Below are 22,222 nucleotides of genomic sequence, written 5' to 3'. Positions count from 1 at the left end.
AACGTTGTTCTAAAGAAGCATTTGTGCATACAAAATACACGTTTTTGTTGAAGGCCACACACATCCAGGACTTTTCCTGACGAAGTTAAAGCACATTTTAGCATATTTTTTCGATAACTTCAACAACGTATAGAAGCCATTCTGTGCCGAACACGCATCAGTACTGGACGTGTTTGGTGATCGGTCCGATAGAGTATAAAACAAAAGACGTGTGAACAAGTGTTGGCATTGTTTGCCTGGTCGAGTGAAATAAATCCGGGTTCAAGGTCGTTCCTTTGTGCAACTGTTTCGCATCGTGACTGCCAGCTGGTGCGTAAGCCGATTTGGCTGCTGGCTGGATTGTGCTACAGCAGTGGACGAGACACAAACGAGGAAAAAGAAGAAGCCATCAGTGTCAGCGAGTCGTATCGCTGTGTGGAGTGATCTCACACCTGGCTCGCTGCTGGTGGCTGTTTGGTGCTGCTGTATTGGTGCTGCTGGCTGTAACGGCTGCTACTTCGAACGATCGGACAACCAACCTTACTGGAAGGGAGAAATAAAAAGGTACGTGTTCTTGTCAGCGCTAGTGCGCTAAACATAGCGCGATGGATGTAGATCCCTCGCCTCCCGCGCCACCATCCCCGAACCCCTCTGACCCTGACCCTTCTGTTACCCCCTCCCCTGTTCATTCTTCAGTCCCCCCTCGCCCCAGGCTTTACCCAGACGGAGCCCAGGGCAGCTATACTGTCTATTTTCGGCCAAAGGCGGGACCGAAATCGAAACAGTTGAACCTCTTGCAGATTTCTAAAGACCTGACGAAGGAGTACAAGGGCGTGACCGAAATTTCCAAGGTCCGGCCTAACAAGCTCCGTGTCGTGGTCGGTAACCTGAAAGAGGCCAACGATATAGCTTGCTCTGAGCTCTTCACACGCGAGTATCGCGTTTACATACCCGCACGAGACGTGGAGATCGACGGTGTCATAACCGATTCGAGTCTGTCCGTCGAGTGTATACTGCAAAGTGCCAAAGGGTGCTTTAAGAACAAAACGTGTCCCGAAGTAAAGGTGCTCGACTGCAAGCAATTGCGGTCAGCATCGATCATCGGTGGCAAAACAGTATACACTCCGTCAGACTCGTTTCGAGTTACGTTCGCCGGGTCTGCACTACCAAGCCACGTCTCGATCCACCGGGTTCGTCTCCCTGTGAGGCTCTACGTGCCCCGCGTCATGAACTGCCTGAATTGCAAGCAGTTAGGCCATACAGCCGCCTACTGCTGCAATAAGGCACGTTGTGGCAAGTGTGGGGAGTCTCATGCGGAAGATTCTTGCAGTGTTAACGCTGAAAAGTGTATTCACTGCGGAGAAAATCTGCATGAGCTCTCGACATGTGCGGTGTACATGCAGCGCAGGGATAAAATAAAACGGTCTCTCAAAGAGCGTTCAAAGCGTTCCTACGCTGACATGCTGAAGAAGACCGTTACCACTTCTCCCGTTACTTCGAACCCCTTCGATCTGTTGCCCTCTGAGGAAACCGATTCTGACGATTCACCAGCGGGAGCATCTTACGCCAATCCTGGGGAGTCTAGAAAGAGGAAAAATATTTCCTCTCCTAAACTTCCCAGAAAAGGTCCTAAGATTTCTCAAAGTGAAATGAAAGTTACAAACAAACCAAACAGTGCTGCGGAAAAACCGAAGCAAACTCCTCCTGGGCTGGCAAATTTAAAGTCCCAGAAGGAGTTCCCAGCACTGCCAGGAACATCTAAAACCCCAGTTGCTCCTTTTACACTCCCAGTTGATGAAACAAACTCTGGATTAGTGAAATTTTCTGACATTGTGGACTGGATTTTTGAAACTTTCAATGTACCCGATCCAATTAAAATTTTTCTTACAGCATTCCTCCCAACAGTTAGATCATTTTTGAAGCAGTTGACTGCCCAATGGCCTCTCCTTGCAGCGATTGTATCCTTCGATGCCTAATTCAACTGCGTATATGAAGGATTCTATCTCTGTCTTACAGTGGAATTGTAGAAGTATTTTACCAAAAATTGATTCGTTTAAAGTTTTGATAAATAAAAACAAATGCGATGCATTTTCCCTTTGTGAAACTTGGCTTACTTCAAATATTGATCTCAACTTCCATGATTTTAATATTATTCGCCTTGATCGAGACACCCCATATGGAGGAGTACTTTTAGGGATTAAAAAGTGCTATTCTTTCTATCGTATTAACCTCCCCTCGATTCCAGGCATCGAAGTTGTCGCATGTCAAATGACAATACAAGGTAAAGAGCTTTGTATTGCCTCAATATATATTCCCCCCAGAGCACAGGTTGGGCAACGGCTGCTCTTTGATTTAATAGAACTTCTTCCCTCGCCACGTTTGATTTTGGGAGACTTCAACTCTCATGGCGTGGCTTGGGGTTCCCCATACAATGATAACCGCTCCTCTTTAATCTATAACCTTTGCGATGACTTCGACATGACTATTTTAAACAACGGTGAAATGACACGTATCCCGGAACCTCCAGCGCGCCCAAGCGCTTTGGATCTATCCTTATGTTCGACGTCGCTACGGTTGGATTGCACATGGAAGGTAATCCTCGATCCTCACGGTAGCGACCATCTGCCTATTCTTATTTCAATTACTAACGGGTCAACTCGCATGCGATCAATTGACATTCCGTATGACCTCACACGAAATGTCGATTGGAAGTTATACGAGGAAATGATTTCAAAAGCGGTCGAGTCGATTCAACATCATTCACCACTTGAAGAATACAACCTCCTCGCGGGCTTGATTCTCGACGCCGCGTTGCAAGCCCAAACGAAGAAATATCCCGGCGTAACGATCAAAGAACGGCCTCCCACTCCGTGGTGGGACCAAGAGTGCTCCGATGTCTACACGCAAAGATCCGACGCGTTTAAGGCCTACCAGACGGGAGGTATACCTGGCGACTATTTACGGTATTCGGAGCTTGATACCAAGCTTAAAAGCTTGGCTAAAGCAAAGAAACGTGGATATTGGCGTCGGTTCGTGAACGAGACGTCGAGGGAGACATCGATGAGCACTCTTTGGAACACAGCCCGAAGAATGCGGAATCGCGTAACGGTCAACGAAAGCGAGGAGTCTTCAAGTAGGTGGATATTTGATTTTGCCAGGAAAGTATGTCCGGACTCTGTTCCTGAGCAAAATATTGTTCGCGATGCGTCTCCGGGCCACGACGCGATAGAATCACCTTTTACGATGGCAGAACTTTCAGTTGCCCTCCTGTCCTGTAACAATAACGCGCCTGGATTAGATAGAATCAAATTCAACTTGTTGAAGAATCTACCCGGCAACGCCAAGAGGCGCTTGTTGAACTTGTTCAATAAGTTCCTGGAGCAAAACATTGTACCGCAGGATTGGAGGCAAGTGAAGGTGATCGCCATCCAAAAACCAGGGAAACCAGCTTCTAATCACAACTCTTATAGGCCGATTGCAATGCTATCCTGTATCCGGAAATTGATGGAAAAAATGATACTCCGTCGTTTAGACCACTGGGTCGAATCAAATGGTCTACTATCAGAAACTCAATTTGGCTTCCGCCGTGCCAAAGGGACGAATGATTGTCTTGCGTTGCTTTCAACAGATATTCAGCTGGCGTATGCTCGTAAAGAACAAATGGCGTCTGCGTTCTTGGACATTAAGGGGGCTTTTGATTCCGTTTCTATTGACATTCTTTCGGGTAAACTTCACCGACAAGGATTTTCTCCAATTTTGAACAATTTTTTGCACAATTTGTTGTCCGAAAAGCACATGCATTTTACGCATGGCGATTTGGCAACTTTTCGCATTAGCTACATGGGTCTTCCCCAGGGCTCATGTTTAAGCCCCCTTCTTTACAACTTTTATGTAAATGACATCGACGAATGTCTGGCAAATTCATGCACGATAAGACAACTTGCAGACGACAGTGTAATCTCTGTTACAGGAGCCAAAGCTGCCGATTTGCAAGGACCATTGCAAGATACCTTGGACAATTTGTCTGCTTGGGCTTTACAGCTAGGTATCGAATTCTCTCCGGAGAAGACTGAGATAGTAGTTTTTTCTAGGAAGCATGAACCTGCTCAGCTTCAAACACAATTAATGGGTAAAACGATTTCTCAGGTTTTGGTACACAAATATCTTGGTGTCTGGTTCGACTCTAAAGGCACCTGGGGTTGTCACGTGAGGTATCTGATGAAAAAATGTCAACAAAGAGTGAATTTTCTTCGTACAATAACCGGACAATGGTGGGGAGCCCATCCAGGAGACCTTATAAGGCTTTACCAAACAACGATATTGTCTGTTATTGAATACGGGTGTTTCTGCTTCCGCTCCGCAGCAAACACACATTTGATCAAACTGGAGCGAATACAATATCGTTGTTTGCGTATCGCCTTAGGTTGCATGCAATCGACCCATACGATGAGTTTGGAGGTTTTAGCTGGAGTACTACCATTGAAAAACCGCTTCTGGAGCCTGTCTTCTCGTATTCTAATCAAATGTGAGGTCTTGAACCGTCCCGTGATTGAAAATTTTGAAAGGTTAATCGAACTTAATTCTCAAACCCGTTTTATGACATTGTATTTCAATCACATGTCCCAAAATATTAACCCTTCTTCGAATATTCCAAATCGTGTCGACTTATCAAATACTTCTGATTCTACTGTGTTTTTCGATACATCCATGATAGAAGAAACTCGTGGAATCCCGGATCATTTACGCGTGCAGCAGATCCCTAAAATTTTTTCCAATAAATATCGAAACATCAACTGCGACAATATGTACTACACTGACGGATCACTTCTTGATGGGTCCACTGGCTTCGGTATCTTCAATAACAATTTAACCGTCTCCCATAAGCTCGATAATCCTGCTTCTGTTTACGTCGCAGAATTAGCTGCAATTCAGTACACCCTAGGGATTATCGAAAAAATGCCCACGGACCATTATTTCATCTTTACGGACAGTCTCAGTTCCATTGAGGCTCTCCGATCGATGAAAGATGTTAAGCACTCTCCGTATTTCCTGGGGAAAATACGGGAACATCTGAGTGCTTTATCCGAAAAATCTACTCAGATTACCTTAGCGTGGGTCCCTTCTCACTGCTCGATACCGGGTAATGAGAAAGCGGACTCTTTGGCTAAGGTGGGCGCAACAAACGGTGATATTTATGAAAGACCAATTGCCTTTAATGAATTTTTCGCACTTGTACGTCAGAATACGATCATCAGTTGGCAAAATGCTTGGACCAGAGGGGAATTGGGAAGGTGGTTACATTCCATAATCCCCAAAGTATCGACGAACCCGTGGTTCAAGGGGTTGGATGTAGGTCGGGATTTCATTTGCGTGATGTCCCGGCTTATGTCCAATCACTATAGATTTGACGCGCTCCTCCGTCGTGTTGGGCTCGGGGAAAGTGGTATCTGTGCCTGTGGTGAAGGTTATCACGACATAGAGCATGTGGTTTGGTCATGCCCTGTACACCGTGACGCCAGGTCTAAATTAATAGCTTCCCTGCAGGCCGAGGGTAGACAGCCGGCTGTTCCTGTTCGTGATGTCTTGGCGAGCCGTGACCTATCCTACATGTCCCTTATATACGTTTTCCTGAAATCCATCCACGCCCCAGTCTAGTCCCGTTCCCCTCCGTCTACACCCAACAAAACGACAAGAACACGTTTGAACCTTAAGCACAAAACCAGCAACCAGACCCCGCACAACAGAACCAGGACCCAAGGACTACGAGCCTCTGTCCCAACTCACGACATCGTGGCTCAGCAGAACGAATCCATACATGCCATTCGACGATTATCAGACGACCATTGAACAACAAAACACTGATTGGAAATCCCATGCTAGTTTTAAGTTAGACTTAATTTCAGCTCGTAGTCGGCAGCGAGGATAAAAAATTTGCTTTAGTTTTTAAGTCATCAGATATAATTGGCGCCGTTAAACATTAAATTGTATTTGTGCCGTGTCAAATAAATGTTATGTGAAGAAAAAAAAAACAACGTATAGAATGTATCCCATATACGATACGTCATGAATTTGCAGACTTTAAACAAAACTCAAGGTCAGTATTTGAAAGTTTGTGGAATTAATTAAGGATTCCCATGCGTTTGAAGGCATTCCTTAGAATAAGCTAGTAAACAAATACATAATGAATGGCGAGTATTGGTTTTTGTCTTCTCGCTTCATGTCCAAACTATTTATTCTATGGGAAGCTCATAACCTTGAGACGAAATGGCGTTGAAGCCCCTAATGGCCGACTTCGAGCCAACACTCGAAGTGTTGTCAAAGGCACAAGATTCGGTAATAGTTAGTGTGTTACCAGTGAAATCGCTATTTTTTGATTGCTGTGGTGAAGAAAACATAAAATTGCCTTTTCACATGGAACGCATCCACTATTTCCGAGTCTTGTGATTTTGAAAATTCGAAGTGGTGGCTCGAACCCAGCCATTTGCGGCTTCAACACCATTTCACTCTAAAGTTACAGAGTCCGCTTTGACAAACAAATGGCCATGAGTTCGAATCAGACCGTTCGGTGTCAGAGAGGCTTTACGTATGGGTTTTTTTTCAGGCTCCCTCTCATTCCTCATTTTGATCCCTCCCTTAAAAAAAATCAGACCCGACACACATGAGATACATAACATTGAGTATTATAATTATCGATACTTGGCAAGAATAACCAACAAGTACAGATATAGTATAACAATATCTGTCACTTGCCATGGTGACAAAAGTACCTTTCTTTCCGTAACGGTTGTTAGAGATGCAGAGGTCAACTCGGTCTCCGGCAGCCTTTCCCTGCTGACCGACTGTAAGGACTTAGTCTGCGTCGTTATCGATCTACACAAAGCGGAAACTACTGAATTGTTGTACATTGAAGATTGTGAATAATTTGAAATTACGCATCTTACGGTGGTTTTGTACCACTTCCCTAGCTCAGGTCAATCACGAAGGGGCAACTATGAAATTTGCGGTCGTCAAGCTCAATCTCGTACCCAAACTAATTATTCACAACTAATTAGTATTACTTATGCTTTTATTCCCCTTCGTTTATGCTACCATTCAGTTTGTCATGTTATCCGATTGTAATTTTGCTATTTTTTATTTGTTTTCTACATGTTCGTTTTATAATTATCAAATTTCAACTCAAATTTGAATCCCCATTCATAAATTTTCCTTTTTCACAGAATACACTACACTCAATTCAACGGAGAAAACAGTCTAAGGAACTCGCCATCACTAACTGTTCTCATGTATCGGTTTGGCAACCGCAACTAATATACGGATGATGAATTTATTAGCGTCTGGTCACGGGGCTCATTTTTCACAACGAAAAACCTATCCTCTAAGGTAACCCAGCTGCCGTATTAGTGCGCTAGGTGAAATGAAGGAAAGATACAACCATTCCTAATAGTATGCTCCAAACATGAGTAACGTTTTACGCAAACAGTCATTAAAAATTAATTTCGATCCCGCGTGCGGCGCGCAGTGATTCGAATTCGCATGGAACGCATCAAATTGTAAGCAACTCGTAAAGAAGAAAAATAAAATCACTAACCTGTCCAAGATGGGCCACCGACAAATCCGTGGCAGGATGAGGCGAGTTCGTGCCCCGGTAAATCACCCATTTCGAAGGGCAGCAGCAGCAGCTGCTGCAGCGTGTTTCAACTCTCGTGACTGTGAGCTTTGGCTCATCTTGGGACCGCCATCGCCAGCCACCGCCGAAGGGATAAATTACTAAGCCTAAGCGAAATATTAGTGGATATTGATTCTAATTATGCGATCATTTCTCATTTCGTGCATGGATTACCTGTACCCTCGAGTGCTGGCCGAAGCGAAGCTAACCGTTACAAAACGTACACAAATGTGGAACTAACGATGAAAATCCGGACGGTCGTGGTTTTGCGGTTGTAATGAAGTGAAAACGCGTGACGTTTGGGCAGCCGCGATCGTGTGTAAACACGCATGCTTTGATGGATGGAGCGAAATTGCTACTTGCAATAATGATGCACAAATACACACACACACACACACACTACGCAGAGATGACTTACATTCGGAGTAATTTCCCACCCTCAACATGTGCTGAAACCGAGACCGGTGAGTGATGACATAATCGGACAGGATTGTCATTTTATGGTGCTGTTTATGGTGCACACATGCACTTTGGGGCACGCCCATCGGACAATAAAAACGGACTGGCGTGTTTCTAGGGTGGATAACACTGGGGCGATTTTTAAACATTTTTGTTTCGCTGTTTGCTTTTTAACAACGCAACTCATTTAAGGTGTCACTGTGTAGGAGTCACAATAGTCGACATCGAATTTCCAATGGCACAAGATTCCGAAATAGTTATTACTGTGGTGGCCTCAAATTAAAATTACTAGTGAAAAGTTAATGTTGCGAAACTTTAAATTTATTGACAAAATTTTGGTACAAAGTTGAGATTACTAATAAGCTCTGTGAATTTATGGCGGTGCCCAAACTTTACAGAGATATTATCATAATCGAAGCTGACATTCATAAGAGAAAAATATGCGGTGAAATAACATAACTGAATTTATAAAGAAAGCAACCAAAAGACATACCAGCTGGGGATACCTTCCCTCTGCGTTTGAAGTCCCAAAAACGTCAGTGTTAAACTAAGCAAAACCGTCAGAGTTTAGCTAGCGAGCAGTTCAGATAAACGTATCAATTATCTCTGCCCCGGTCAGCCAGCTGTCATCTACATAAAACTTTATCGGCTGTGACTGCGCTGGGAGTCACCTTCAGCAGACGGGCTATAATATAGTCAGTCCGTCATGCGTCCTGCAGATGAAGCAGTAAATTCATCACGGTAACTGATTTCCTGTCGACCAGAACCGAAACTGTATCCGCGCGACATGGTTTGGCGTTGTTGCTATCGGCCACCGCCGGCCGCTGCGCCGAGTGGTAGGTCATTTCACGTTCATTGCCAACTGATTATAGAGTACGATTTTATTACCTGTTCTTCGGGTGTCGAATCAGGTTGCCAAGCCGGCTGACATCCAATGTCGTCCAAGGGCGACCATTTTTGGGGTGGGGCGTGTAAAGGTGTCACTTTCGAGAATTCTTGAAGCTTTAAGGAGGAAGTGGTGCGCAACAGTAGCAACGCGATTACCTGGGCAATTAAAGATATGTTTTAGCGTACCGCCCCAGTTGACCTTGCCCAGAGCTGTCTGTTTTAGATTTCGCTATATATCGTAACTAATTACTACTATTTCTGCGAGCTGGACGAAGGTTCCAACGGTTATGTGCAGCAGAAATGTTGCTAAGCAGAATTTGGTTCGATAATCACGCGATAGATGAATCATTTATGGTTATAGAACTTGTATGCTACAGTGCCGAATGCAAGGTTATTGTTGCAAAAAGAGGTTTTTACGGAAACATGAGTTCTATCCATTAAGAATGATTGATATTCTTGGGTGAAAGGAAATGTTGCGTGTCCAGGCACTGTGAGGCAGAATTATTTCCAGTTTTATTTCTTGTTGTTAGGACGGGAAGCAATCATTTAGTTGCTTATAATGGTTTAATGTATTACTTAGCATTTATAATTAGAATGGAGCTTCTCTCTTTCATGTTTTGCATAATAATGGAATAAAAAAGCACATGAGCTCAGAAACATATGCATAATCATATTCACTTTTTCGGACACCTTCAGAGAAAGCCAAGCATGCTGTTGATGTTGTAATGATTTTTGTCTCAATTTTTAAAAGTTTATTAATTTAAAAATTAAAAATTTGCTAAGAATTAGATCCAACTCCTATTCAGAGATACCTCTCTCTAGTTTTTACTACGAAATAAAGTTTTACGCAAATGAAAACAAAAAAAACTCACTATTTTCAACGAATTGGAATACAATTTCAAAATTTCATAATGTGTAAATCACACATTTATTTTTTGAGTATTTTTTTATTAAAAGTAGGGAATTAGGCAGGCGTAGGATCGGATGGTTGTTACTGATTTACGCCGGTCGGGGGCGCCATAGTTACTGATAAGAGGCTCTGGCGACCTACCCTAGCCATGACATCAATGCTTCGGCATACACCACCACGGAACCACATAGCCGACTACCTCATCATGGACAAGGATAGCGGCTGAAGGGAGGACCCATTAAACAAAATTAATGAGTTTGAATAAGAAACCGACGACGAGTGTAGAGGGACTACCGAATCCCTTCGCGTATGGGTCTCTGCGTCCAGCGGTCTCTGCAGAAAAAAGCGGAGACAGATCGAAATCCGAGGGTGGAAGAACGGCGATTACGTCTGTCTCCACACCGAACATATCGGTAGACGATCCCTTACTAGTCAAGGCCATCGAAAAGTGCATGACCACGCGGCCGAGACTGGCTGTGCAGAGCCTCCTCCTGCTTCGGAATACCACCGATGAGAATAAGAGGCGAAAAGGTTCTACAGGAAGATATGTACATCTATCCCTAGGACCTTTTCGCGGGCCGTCTTGTAATCCCTTGTTCTTGGCGTCCTTCCGAAGCTCTCGGTCAGAGTGTGGACACTCACTCAGAGGTGACTCTCCAGCTTAAAACTCTGGACGAAATCACTGAGGGGTTGCACATTGATGGCTGTGTGGAGAAATGCTGGGAGAAAGTGGCCAAGTGGTCAATTCGGCTTCGAAAGGGTTCAGCCACTTTCCGACTACCGTCGGCCGACGCAGACCTGGAGGAAAAAACATGAAGATCGGCTGCTCGGTATGCTTCATGGACATACTACAGCAACCGGACGTTCGTTGCTTCAATTGCTATGAGGGAAGACACAAGTCCTGAACCTGCAAGGGGGACCAGTTATGCAGGCGTGTAGGTGCAGCCAAGGTAACGCTAATTTCTTTATGGGAAGCCCCAGGTGCCCAGCTGGCAAGCTGGCTGCAAAACTACGGGCGTGAGGATGACGCAACTGAACCTGAACCACTGCTATTCGGCTCAGTAGCTGCTATACCAAGCAGCTTCTGAGTCGTTGTCGGACGTCGATATCGTATCGTTGCCCTGCCGTATCCCTTTCGGAAACGCCAACTGGGTTGCGGATAAGTTTAGCAGGTTCCCGGAGCAGGAGGTTGTGTCAAACTCAAGAGAAGAGTACGTGATTGCCAAGGTGACCGGAGTGTTTCACTGCAGTTGTTATGCCACTTTGGTCCGCCGAAAGGTTCACCCAGATGGTCGACCTGTTATCTATAAAACTGACGAGCCTAATGCCGTTGGTGGTGGCGGGCGACTTCAACGCTTGGGCTGTTGAGTGTGGAAGCCGTTATTTGAACCAGAAAAGTTAGATCTTGTTGGAAGCTTTGGACAAGCTCAACGTAGACGTTTATTTGTAAAAATAGATTTACATGAATGTATATTCACTCTTTAGGTTCTAAAATATTGATGTTGTAATCTTTACATATAAAAATGCTGTCAAGTCTGTCTGTCTGATCCATGTAGGCCCGAAAACTACCGAACCGATCGACGTGAAAATTTGTATGTAGGGGATTTTGGTGCCGATAAAGGTTCCTATGATAGTTTGAGACCCCTCCCTCTTCTGGAAGGGAGGGGTCCCATACAAATGAAACATAAATTTCTGCACAGCTCAAGAATAAACCAAGCAAATGAAACCGAATTTGGCATGTGGATGTTTTAAGGGGTAACTAATATGTCCATAATAGTTGGATGAAACACAAATGTGTGCACATCTCGAGAACTAATCAACCAAATGGAACAAAATTTGGCAGGTAAATGTTTTTAGTGGTAACAAATATGTACATAAAGGTTTGAAACCCTACTCCCTCTTCTATAAGGGAGGGATCCCATGAAAATGAAACACAAATTTCGCACAGCTCAAGAACCAATCAAGAAAATACAACCAAATTTGGTATGTGAATGTTTTTAGAGGTAACCAATATGTCCATAATGGTTTGACGCCCCTCCCTCTTCTGGAAGTACATGTTTCTTCACAAATTTTTGCACATCTCGCGAACTAATCAACTGAATGGAACCATATTGGCAGGTGAATGTTTTTAGTGGTAACAAATATGTTCCATAATCGACCCCAGACAACATTTTGGATTGTAAGATGGCAACTTCCGGTTTCTGGAAAACAGCCGAAAATGGCCGATTTCCACCCAATATAATAATATCCGGATCTAATAATAATAATAATACACAGGAGCTAAAATCGACCACAGATAGCATTTTAAATTCTAAGATGGCGACTTCCGGTTTCTGAAAACAGCAGAAAATTACCAAATACCACCCAATATGAGTTTTTCTTTAACCAGTATGCCGTTCAAAATCCAGAAATTGTTTCCAAATGCCATTATGAAATCCAAAATAACGACTTCCGGTGTCGGAAAAACAGCGGCAAATGACTAAATACCACCCAATATGGGTATTTCCGGAACCTAAATTATGCACTGGAGCCACAAATCGACTTCAGACAACATTTTGAATTGTAAGATAGCAACTTCCGGTCTCTGGAAAATAGCCTGCAATGGACGATTCCCATTGAATATTAGTATTTCTGGAACCAGAAAGATGCACAAAAGCTAAAAATTGATCACAGACACAATCTTGAATTTTATGATGGTGACTTCCGGTGTCTGGCAAACAGCCGGAAATGACCAAACATCATTCAATATGAATGTTTTCGGAACCAGAATTACGCCCAGATGACAGAAATTGATTTCACAGGCAATTTTAAAGTCCGAAATGACGACTTTTGGCTTCTGAAAAACAGTCCAAAGTAACCAAATATCACCCAATATGAGTTTTCCTTTAACCAGTATCCTAAATACCATTTTGAAATCCAAGATGGCGACTACCGGTTCGTGAAAAACAGCCTAAAATAAACAAATACTATCCAATATGAGTATCTCTGGAACCAGAATGATGCAAGGAGCTAACAATTGACCTCAGGCACCATTTTGAATTGCTAAATGGCAACTTTTAGGAATCAGTCGAAAATGACCGAATAATACTCAATATGAATATTTCTGTAGTCGAAATGGTGCATAGAAACCAAACATTGACCCTGGACACCCTTTTGAATTTAGAGACGACCACTTTTAGTTTATGGAAAACAACCAAAATAACTAAATACCTCCCAATATGGGTATTTCCGGTGTCAGATTGATGCCAGAAAGTCTGCTGATAATGACAGAATACCACCCAATATGAATATATTCAGAATTAAGGCGATGTCGAGAATATTGTGAAAGTCGAAGATATCGTCATTTCGATAAACCCAATCATTTCAAACGATTTGTTTTTTAACTTTGATCTTATCCTATGACCGATTTGTCGTGCATTTGCAGACTTTTAACACATCGCAAGGAATCAATAAATTTGGAACGTTCAAATAGTTCGATACCACATTTAAATTTTGTTGAGGCCACATATATATCGATAAAAGCAGGTATAGTTTTAAATAGTCTTTGTATTTCTTCTACAATTTCCATAACTTTTGAGCCACATATAAAATTGTTATGAAGTTTGTTATTTGTAAGTTCGAGAGATGACTCGTTCGTATGACACTAGTTATGTTCAAATAAGTCATGTTATCTTTGAGATAATAGACTTTAGTTGTTTTATTAACAATTTAATACATAACGGTTGCTTAAGTTCGATTATAATCAAATGAAATGGGAACGTATAGGGCAGCCAAACTTTGAAACCACGTGTTCAATCATAATTCATCAGTTAACCCTTAACTAGCTCGTAATTTTATATCAATATTGTTAAAATCGGTTGTGTAGTTTCTGAGATAATGAAGTTTCGTGATTTTCACATTTCGATACATTACAGACGAAGTTACAGTCCGCTTACAGTAAAATTCAATAGGGTGTTATGAGGCAGCTATACATTTCATTTGACACTAGTTTTGTGGAAATCGGCTTTGAGAAAAGTGAGTGAGTCCAAGTAGTCTTCGGAATATGTTCCTTTTCTTAGCTGGATTTCACATTTTTAAACATAACAGGCAAAGTAATAGTCCGATTGCAAAACAAATCAATAGGGTCTTATGAGGCAACTAGACCTTCCACTGATTTTATGAAAATCGGTCCAGCCATCTCTGAGAAACATGAGTGAGATTAAACAGTCTTCAGAACACGTTTCTTTTCATAGCTTTTAAACCACAAGTTCAATCTTCATAAAATTCAAAAGTTAAGGGTTTTTAAGGTAGCCCGTTCATTTGAAATCAATTTTGTTCAAATCGGTTGTGTAATTTTCGAGATAATGATGTGCCGTGATTTTTACATTTTGATACATAACCTCTAAACTAAAAATCCGATTACAATAAAATTTAACAGGGTCTTATTTCATGAAAGTTGGTCCAGCAATCTTTGAGAAAAGTGAGTGAGAATAAAAATCTGCACATACACACACACACACACACACACACACACACACACAGCACACACACATACACACATACACACACACATACAGAAAATGCTCAGCTCCTCGAGCTGAGTCGAGTGATATATGCCATTCGGCCCTTTGGAGCACTTTTATACTTTCGGTTTTGCAAGTGATTGCTATACCTTTTTAGGAGAAAGGCAAAAACCTAAATTAATCCATCTTGCGGTCAGACCCAGCCTTTCTCATTCAAACTTTTATTTGTAAAACTAGATTTACATGAACGCTTCAATCCAATGAATGTATATTCACTCTTAAAAAATAGTGATGTTGTAATATATACATATAAACATGCGATCCGGTCTGTCTGTCTGTCTGATCCATATAGGCTCGAAAATTACCGAACCGATCGGCGTGAAAATTTGTATGTAGGGGTTTTTGGTGCCATTAAAAGGTCCCATGATAGTTTGAGACCCCTCCCTTTACTGGAAGGGAGGGGTCCCAAACAAATGAAACATAAATTTCTGCACAACTCAAGAACAAACCAAGCAAATGACACCGAATTTTGCATGTAGATGTTTTAAGGCGATGTACAGAAGTCAAAAGTCGAGGATGTTGTCATTTCGATAAACCCAATCATTTCAAACGAATTGTTATTTGATTTTGATCTTATCCTACGGCCGATTCGTCGTGCATTTGCAGACTTTTAACACATCGCAAGGAATCAATAAATTTGGAACGTTCAAATAGTACGATACCACATTTAAATTATGTTGAGGCCACATATATCGATCAAAGCAGGTATAGTTTTAAATAGTCTTTGAATTTCTTCTCTTTCCATAACTTTTGAGCCACATATCAAATTGTTTTGAAGTTTGTTATTTGTAAGTTCGAGAGATGATTCGTTCGTATGACACTAGTTATGTTCAAATAAGTCATGTAATCTTTGAGATAATAGACTTCCGTTGTTTTATTAACAATTTAATACATAACGGTTGCTTAAGTTTGATTATAATCAAATGAAATGGGAACGTATAGGGCAGCCAAACTTTGAAACCACGTGTTCAATCATAGTTCATCAGTTAACCCTTAGCCTGCTCATCTGATAATAATACCGATAATATTGATCAAATCGGTTGTGTAGTTTCTGAGATAATGAAGTCTCGTGATTTTTACATTTTGACACATTACAGACAAAGTTACAGTCCGATTTTAGTTAAATTCAATAGAGTTTTATGAGGCAGCTAGACCTCTCGTTAGACTTTAATTTAGTGAAAATCGGTTCAGCCATCTCTGAGAAAAGTGAGTGAGTCCAAGTAGTCTTCGGAATATGTTCCTTTTCATAGCTGGATTTCACATTTTTAAACAAAACAGGCAAAGTAAAAATCCGATTGCAAAAAAAATCAATAGGGTCTTATGGGGCAACTAGACCTTCCATTTGACACTGATTTTTTGAAAATCGGTCCAGCCATCTCTGAGAAACATGAGTGAGATTAAACATTCTTCAGAACACGTTTCTTTTCATAACTTTTGAACCACAAGTTCAATCTTCATAAAATTCAAAAGTTAAGGGTTTTTTAGGTAGTCCGTTCATTTGAAATCAATTTTGTTCAAATCGGTTGTGTAGTTTTTGAGATAATGATGTTTCGTTATTTTTACATTTTGATATATAACCACTAAACTAAAAATCCGATTACAATAAAATTTAATAGGGTCTTATGTGACAACAAGACCTTTCATTTGCAATTAATTTCATGAAAATCGGTCCAGCCATCTCTGAGAAAAGTGAGTGAGAATAACATACACACACACATACATACAGAAAATGCTCAGCTCGTCGAGCTGAGTCGAGTGATATATGCCATTCGGCCCTTTGGAGTACTTTTATACTTTCGGTTTTGCAAGTGATTGCTATACCTTTCTAGGAGAAAGGCAAAAATGTTGTCCGGTCTGTCAGTCCGGACATATAGGCTCGAAAACTACCGAACCGATCGACGTGAAAATTTGTATGTAGGGGTTTTTGGTCCCGATAAAGATTCCCATGATAGTTTGAGACCTCTCACTCTTCTGGAAAGGAGGGGTCCAATACAAATGAAACATACATTTCTGCACAACTCAAGAACAAACCAAGCAAATTTATTAATTTATTTATTTGGAGTAGGGAAAAGCCTATGGAAGTGAAATGCTAAATCTCTGCTTCCAAAGGCACAAAACCTACCCTTCTTTTCACAAAATTTTCACAACGAGCTGTACGCTTCCAGTGAGAAGGGGATCTCTTTGAAGAAAGCGTACTTACTTACTTATAATAATATACAAACACACAAACTGATGTTTCGCTTGACTATGAAGCCTAATGTTCCACTTCCAAATGGTTAACCACGGTGTACGAAAGGCAGTAATCTATCTAGCTGTCCATTTGACCATTGATGGCAACGAAGCAGTGGGGTGCAGATGACTTGACGATTGTCCGTTTAGTAGCGTTGCGTTGATTCGTCTCAAACTTCGTCGTCGAACTTTGGAACCGTACAGACGTGTAGAGCAGCTGGTCATCATCAACAAAGGACGTGCTCTGTTTAAAATTGAAACTACGGAGTTTTCGTGAGGAAGTGGTTGTGGCTGGAAGAGCTGGAGCTGTCAGCGTAGATACTGCAAGATATTGAGTTTGAGTTGTCGCTTCAAGTCCCTCTTGAACAGAATGGCCGTTTGCTGTTGTTTGATTGCTGTTGGTAGTTCATTGTACAGTTTAGAGCCTTTATAGCCAAAGCGCTTTTTCCCTAGCTCCGTATTCGGTCTGGACAAACGAATTGTTTCGAAAGTTCTTGTTGTTCTTCCGGAGAAATTCCTTATAATTCTCATGTTATGATGGCTGGCTGGATTTGTTACGATATTGTGCATGTGTGTTAATGTCTGCAACAAATGTAATCCCCGAATAGGTAGAAACGAGTCCTGTAAGTTGTTGTACAGTTGTTCCGTTGGATAAAGATGCGGTTTTTTTAGGATGGTTTTCAAGCAGCGATTTTGTAGAACCTGTAGCTCCCGTAGTCTAGACATGCAAGCGCTACCCCAAACACAGACTAGATACTGTAGCCTCGACTGAACCATAGAGTAGTACAGATTTGTCATCCATTTCATCGATACAAACGGTAATATTTTTCGGAATACTCCGCACAGGACTGCAAGTTTGGCTTTGAGGTGCAGGATGTGATGCTCCCAGTTCAATACCTTTAGACCTAGATATTTAAAGTTGTCTACTCTACGAATTTCAACTGTATCAGTTTGAATGACTGGAAGCTCGGGAACAGGTCGTTTTAACGAGTGAAATATAATGTACGTAGTTTTTTGTAAATTCAGTGATAGGAGGTTTGATCGAAAGAATTCATGCAGAAGTTGAAGGTCTTGCTGAACGTATTGGGCGACCAGATGAGCATCAGAAGAGTTGTATAAAACTACTGTATCATCCGCAAAGAACTGGATCCGTCCGTGTAGTTTCAAGTGCGATAAATCGTTAATGAACACTAGGAACAACAGTGGTCTTAGATTGCTTCCTTGTGGAACGCCATACGGTATATTTTTGAGATTACTTTTCCGGTCATTGATAGTTACAAATTGTTGTCGATTAGTCATGTAGTTTTTCAAGATTAACCATGCGGCCCCCTTTTATGCCATAGCTTTCGAGTTTGAGGAGTAGGAGCCCATGACTTATGGTATCGAAAGCCTTCTTAAGGTCGAGAAATAAAGCTCCCGCATATTTTCGATTATCAATCGTTTCAGCTATTTTACCCACTAGTTCACATGTGGCCGTGAGAGTGCTGCATCCAACCCTAAATCCGTATTGTCGTTCATAAATAAGGTTATTGGAGAACAAGAACCTTGACATTCTTGAAGCAATCATTTGTTCTAAAATTTTACTCATCACTGGCAACACCGAAATAGGTCGATAATTATTTGTGCATTTCGGATCACCTGATTTAAAAATTGGCACAACACGAGCAATTTTCAAGCACGCCGGAAAATCTCCAGTCTCGATGATCTCGTTGAAGACACTCATAAGTATGCTTGCAAATGCTGTATGATGGTTTTTCATGATAGTCGCCGATATATTGTCTGGTCCAGAAGACTTGTTTGTTTCTAGACTATTAATCAATAGAATTACTTCATCTGCAGAAGCCGGTCATAAAAATATAGAGGACAATTGGCTGGGCATGGTATTGAATTTCCATACATTTTTGTCGCTATCAATAGATTTAGCCAAATTAGCACCCATTCGGCAAAAGAAGTCGTTAAATGCATTACTGACTCGATTTCCGTCTGATATCTCCTCATCTCCGATCCGCAATGGAATCGCACGTTGCTGTTTAACTTTACGTCCCAAAAGCTCATTTATCATTCGCCAAGATTTCTGATTTGATGAGTTTGACAGCACGCGCCGGTAGTAGTCGCTTTTACTTCGGTCCTTCATTTGTTGCAGCTTTTTTGACGCATGCTTAAGAAGCTCTTTAGTGCGATCGTTATCTGGATGTCTCCGACTAGCCTTGAGAAGGTTTTCCTTGATCTTCATCATTTTCCAGACTTCCAAAGTCATCCATGGGCAGTTTCTTTTAACCTTTACCTGTACAACCACAACTTTAGTCGACGCATTGTAGATTTCGTTGTATCTGCTTATAACCAGGCTTAGCTTGTCGTTAGCATTGATTGCTACCGGTATTGTGTTAAGAGCAATGGCTAATTGCTCGTTCAGTTGATTATGATTCGTTATTCGCTTCGTCAACAGTTGCATTTCGTTTTCTGAAGTAAGTTTCAAAGATGTTAATATCATAGAATGGTCGCTAACATCTGTATGAATGGTTTCATTGACTATCAGGTCGACCATTTCCGAATTACAAATTACGTGATCGAGTATGTTACAGCTCGCAGCTCGTGTAACTATAGTATTAGTGACGCGCAAATTAAGGGATTCCAAAAGTCTTTGATACTCGTTGACAACGTTATTTGTTGTCAGGTTTATCGGGACGTTCATATCGCCAACCAAAACTGTATTCTTGCTGGTCACAATACTTGTAATTTTTTGCTACATCCTATTTTGAAACTCGTAATAGGAATAACTAGGCGGACGATACACTGCTATTACATTAATGCGTTTACTACTGACGGTAAATTCAACATGTATACAATGGAATCCTTCATTTTCTTCATTCGAAATTACATTCATATCCAGGTCTTCTCGGGCATACATGGCCAATCCTCCATTCGATTCATCTCGGCACGAAAATAGGCTTTTAAATCCAATTAAATGGAAAAAATCAGTACAACCTTTCCTCACCCACGTTTCACCTATTACTATGACATCTATCCTACTTGCATATCTATCCAAAAATTCCTTGATAGCATCGAATTTTGTAGATGAATTCATGCCCCTTATATTCCATTGAAAGATTTTGAAAGAACTAGCGTTTATATTCAAGTGTGTTTTGTTTAAAATACAATCTTCAACAGTTTCATAATTACAATTTAACGAGGTCATTTTTATTTAAATAAATCTAGCTGTCGTTGAGCGATTGACCACTTAGCGCTTCGACGGTGGTCCTTCAGGCGACGATGACGAGTTCCGATCCCGTTTTGAAGTACGTTCCAGATTTTTCACATCTTGACGATTACGTACGTATTCAACCTTTGACGTCTCTGTTCGTTTGACTAGAATGACTCCATCTCTCCCTGGCCACACGAACTTAGCCTTCAATCGTTCTTGCATCTCACGAACATCCCGTAGCAATTCCAATCCAAAAGGTGTCATTTCATCCCGTATAGTGATCTTTTCTGCCCTAGTAGCATAGGTGTTACCGAGAGATGATACTTTCAGTTGACCGTGGTTTTTTTTTTCGCAAACAACTCTTCTTTTACGTCTTCGTTGTCGAATACCACTCTGACGGGTGGTGACTTCCCTTCGTTTTTGGAATCGCCAAGTCTCCGATCTTAAACTATTTTACCGACCAACGACAATCCCAGTATCTCTGCTATACGAGTGACGACTGCTGGAACATTTTCATTCTTACTTGCAGGAACTCCTAACAGTATGGCATTTCTGGATAGTTCAGTACGTTTGAAGCGATCGACTTCAGATTCCAGGCTAGCAACAACTTCATTCAGCTCAGAATATTTAACAATTTCATTGATATCCTTTTTCAATGTATTGTGGCTAACCTTCAGTTGTTTCATTTCAGCAACAGCATCATCGAATTTGCTGTTTAGAAACTCTTGGCTACGTTCAACCTCCTTGATAGCATGCTCTAGAGAGTGTCGGGATTGAGCAGTTTCCTCACGTAGTGCATGGACTTCATTGATGACCTTCCGAAGCTCTTCAATCACTACAATTTCCGACGCAATAACTTGTTGAGTTCTCATTCCAATTTCGTTGCATTCTATGGAGCAGAAAAAATTTTGATTTCGCATCTTTCGTATGGCATTGCCGATAATCTTTTTGCATTTGTAATGGTAACACTTATGACAGTAAAGACACTCCAACACCTTGTTTACATCTGTCTCTTCTTTGTCACACATTACACAGACGGCTGCTTCCTCCGATACAGACATCGTTAGCAAAATTATGTACGTACTACCACAAGAGAGCACGGCGTGAGTTTAGACAGGCGATGAAAAGAAATATTTCGATTCGAAGCAGTCCTTTGTATAGATCACTATATCAATATGGAAGACTTTCATTTATTAGCGCTTGTTGCCAAAGTATCTTTCAGATGTACAATTTGTACCCAGTTCGTAGCCTTTTTTGCTAGGATAATATCACCTAAGACAGGACAACGGCTTCTACTCCTGGTTTAAGACCTTTTTTCTGTTGATAAGTCGGTTTTAACTTGAATGACACGGTAGAGGCACAACCACTTCACAACACCATCAATTCAATCAAATGAAACCGAATTTGGCATGTGGATGTTTTAAAGGGTAATAAATATGTCCATAATGGTTCGACGCCCCTCCCTCTTATGGAAGCACATGTTTCTGCACAAATTTCTGCACATCTCGCGAACTAATCAACTAGATGGAACCATGTTTGGCAGGTGAATGTTTTTAGTGGTAACAAATATGTTCCATAATCGACCTCAGGCAACATTTTGGATTGTAAGATGGCAACTTCCGGTTTCTGGAAAACAGCCAAAAATGGACTATTCCCACCCAATATAATAATATCCGGATAAAAAAGATACACAGGAGCTAAATTCGACCACAGATACAATTTTGTATTCTAAGATGGTGACTTCCGGTTTCGGAAAAACAGCGGCAAACGACCAAATACCACCCAATGTGGGTTTTTTCGGAATCGTACTGATGCACTGGAACCACAAATCGACTTCAGACACCATTATGAATTGTAGGATGGCAACTTGTGGTTTCTGGAAAACAGCCAAAAATGGCCGATTTCCGTCTAACATGAGTATCTCCGGATCTATAATGATACACAGCAGCTGAAATCGACCACAGACCCCATTTTGGATTCTAGGTTGGCGACTTCCGGTTCCTGGGAAACAGCGGAAAATGATCGAATTACACCCAATATGGGTGTTTCTTCAACCAGAATGACGCTCAGAGGCCAGAAATAATTTTAAATACCCTTTTGAAATCCAAGATGGCGACTTCCGGTTTGTGAAAAACAGCCTAAAATAACCAAATACCATCCAATATGAGTATCTCTGGAACCAGAATGTTGCAATGAGCTAACAATTGACCTCAGGCACCATTTTTAATCGCTAAATGGCAACTTATTGGAAACAGTCGAAAATGACCAAATAATACTCAACATGGATATTTCCGTAATCGAGATGATGCATAGAAACCAAACATTGA

Source organism: Wyeomyia smithii, chromosome 3, assembly GCF_029784165.1.
Source record: "Wyeomyia smithii strain HCP4-BCI-WySm-NY-G18 chromosome 3, ASM2978416v1, whole genome shotgun sequence".
Classification (NCBI taxonomy): Eukaryota; Metazoa; Arthropoda; class Insecta; order Diptera; family Culicidae; genus Wyeomyia; species Wyeomyia smithii.
Note: the sequence above shows the minus strand (reverse complement) of the source record.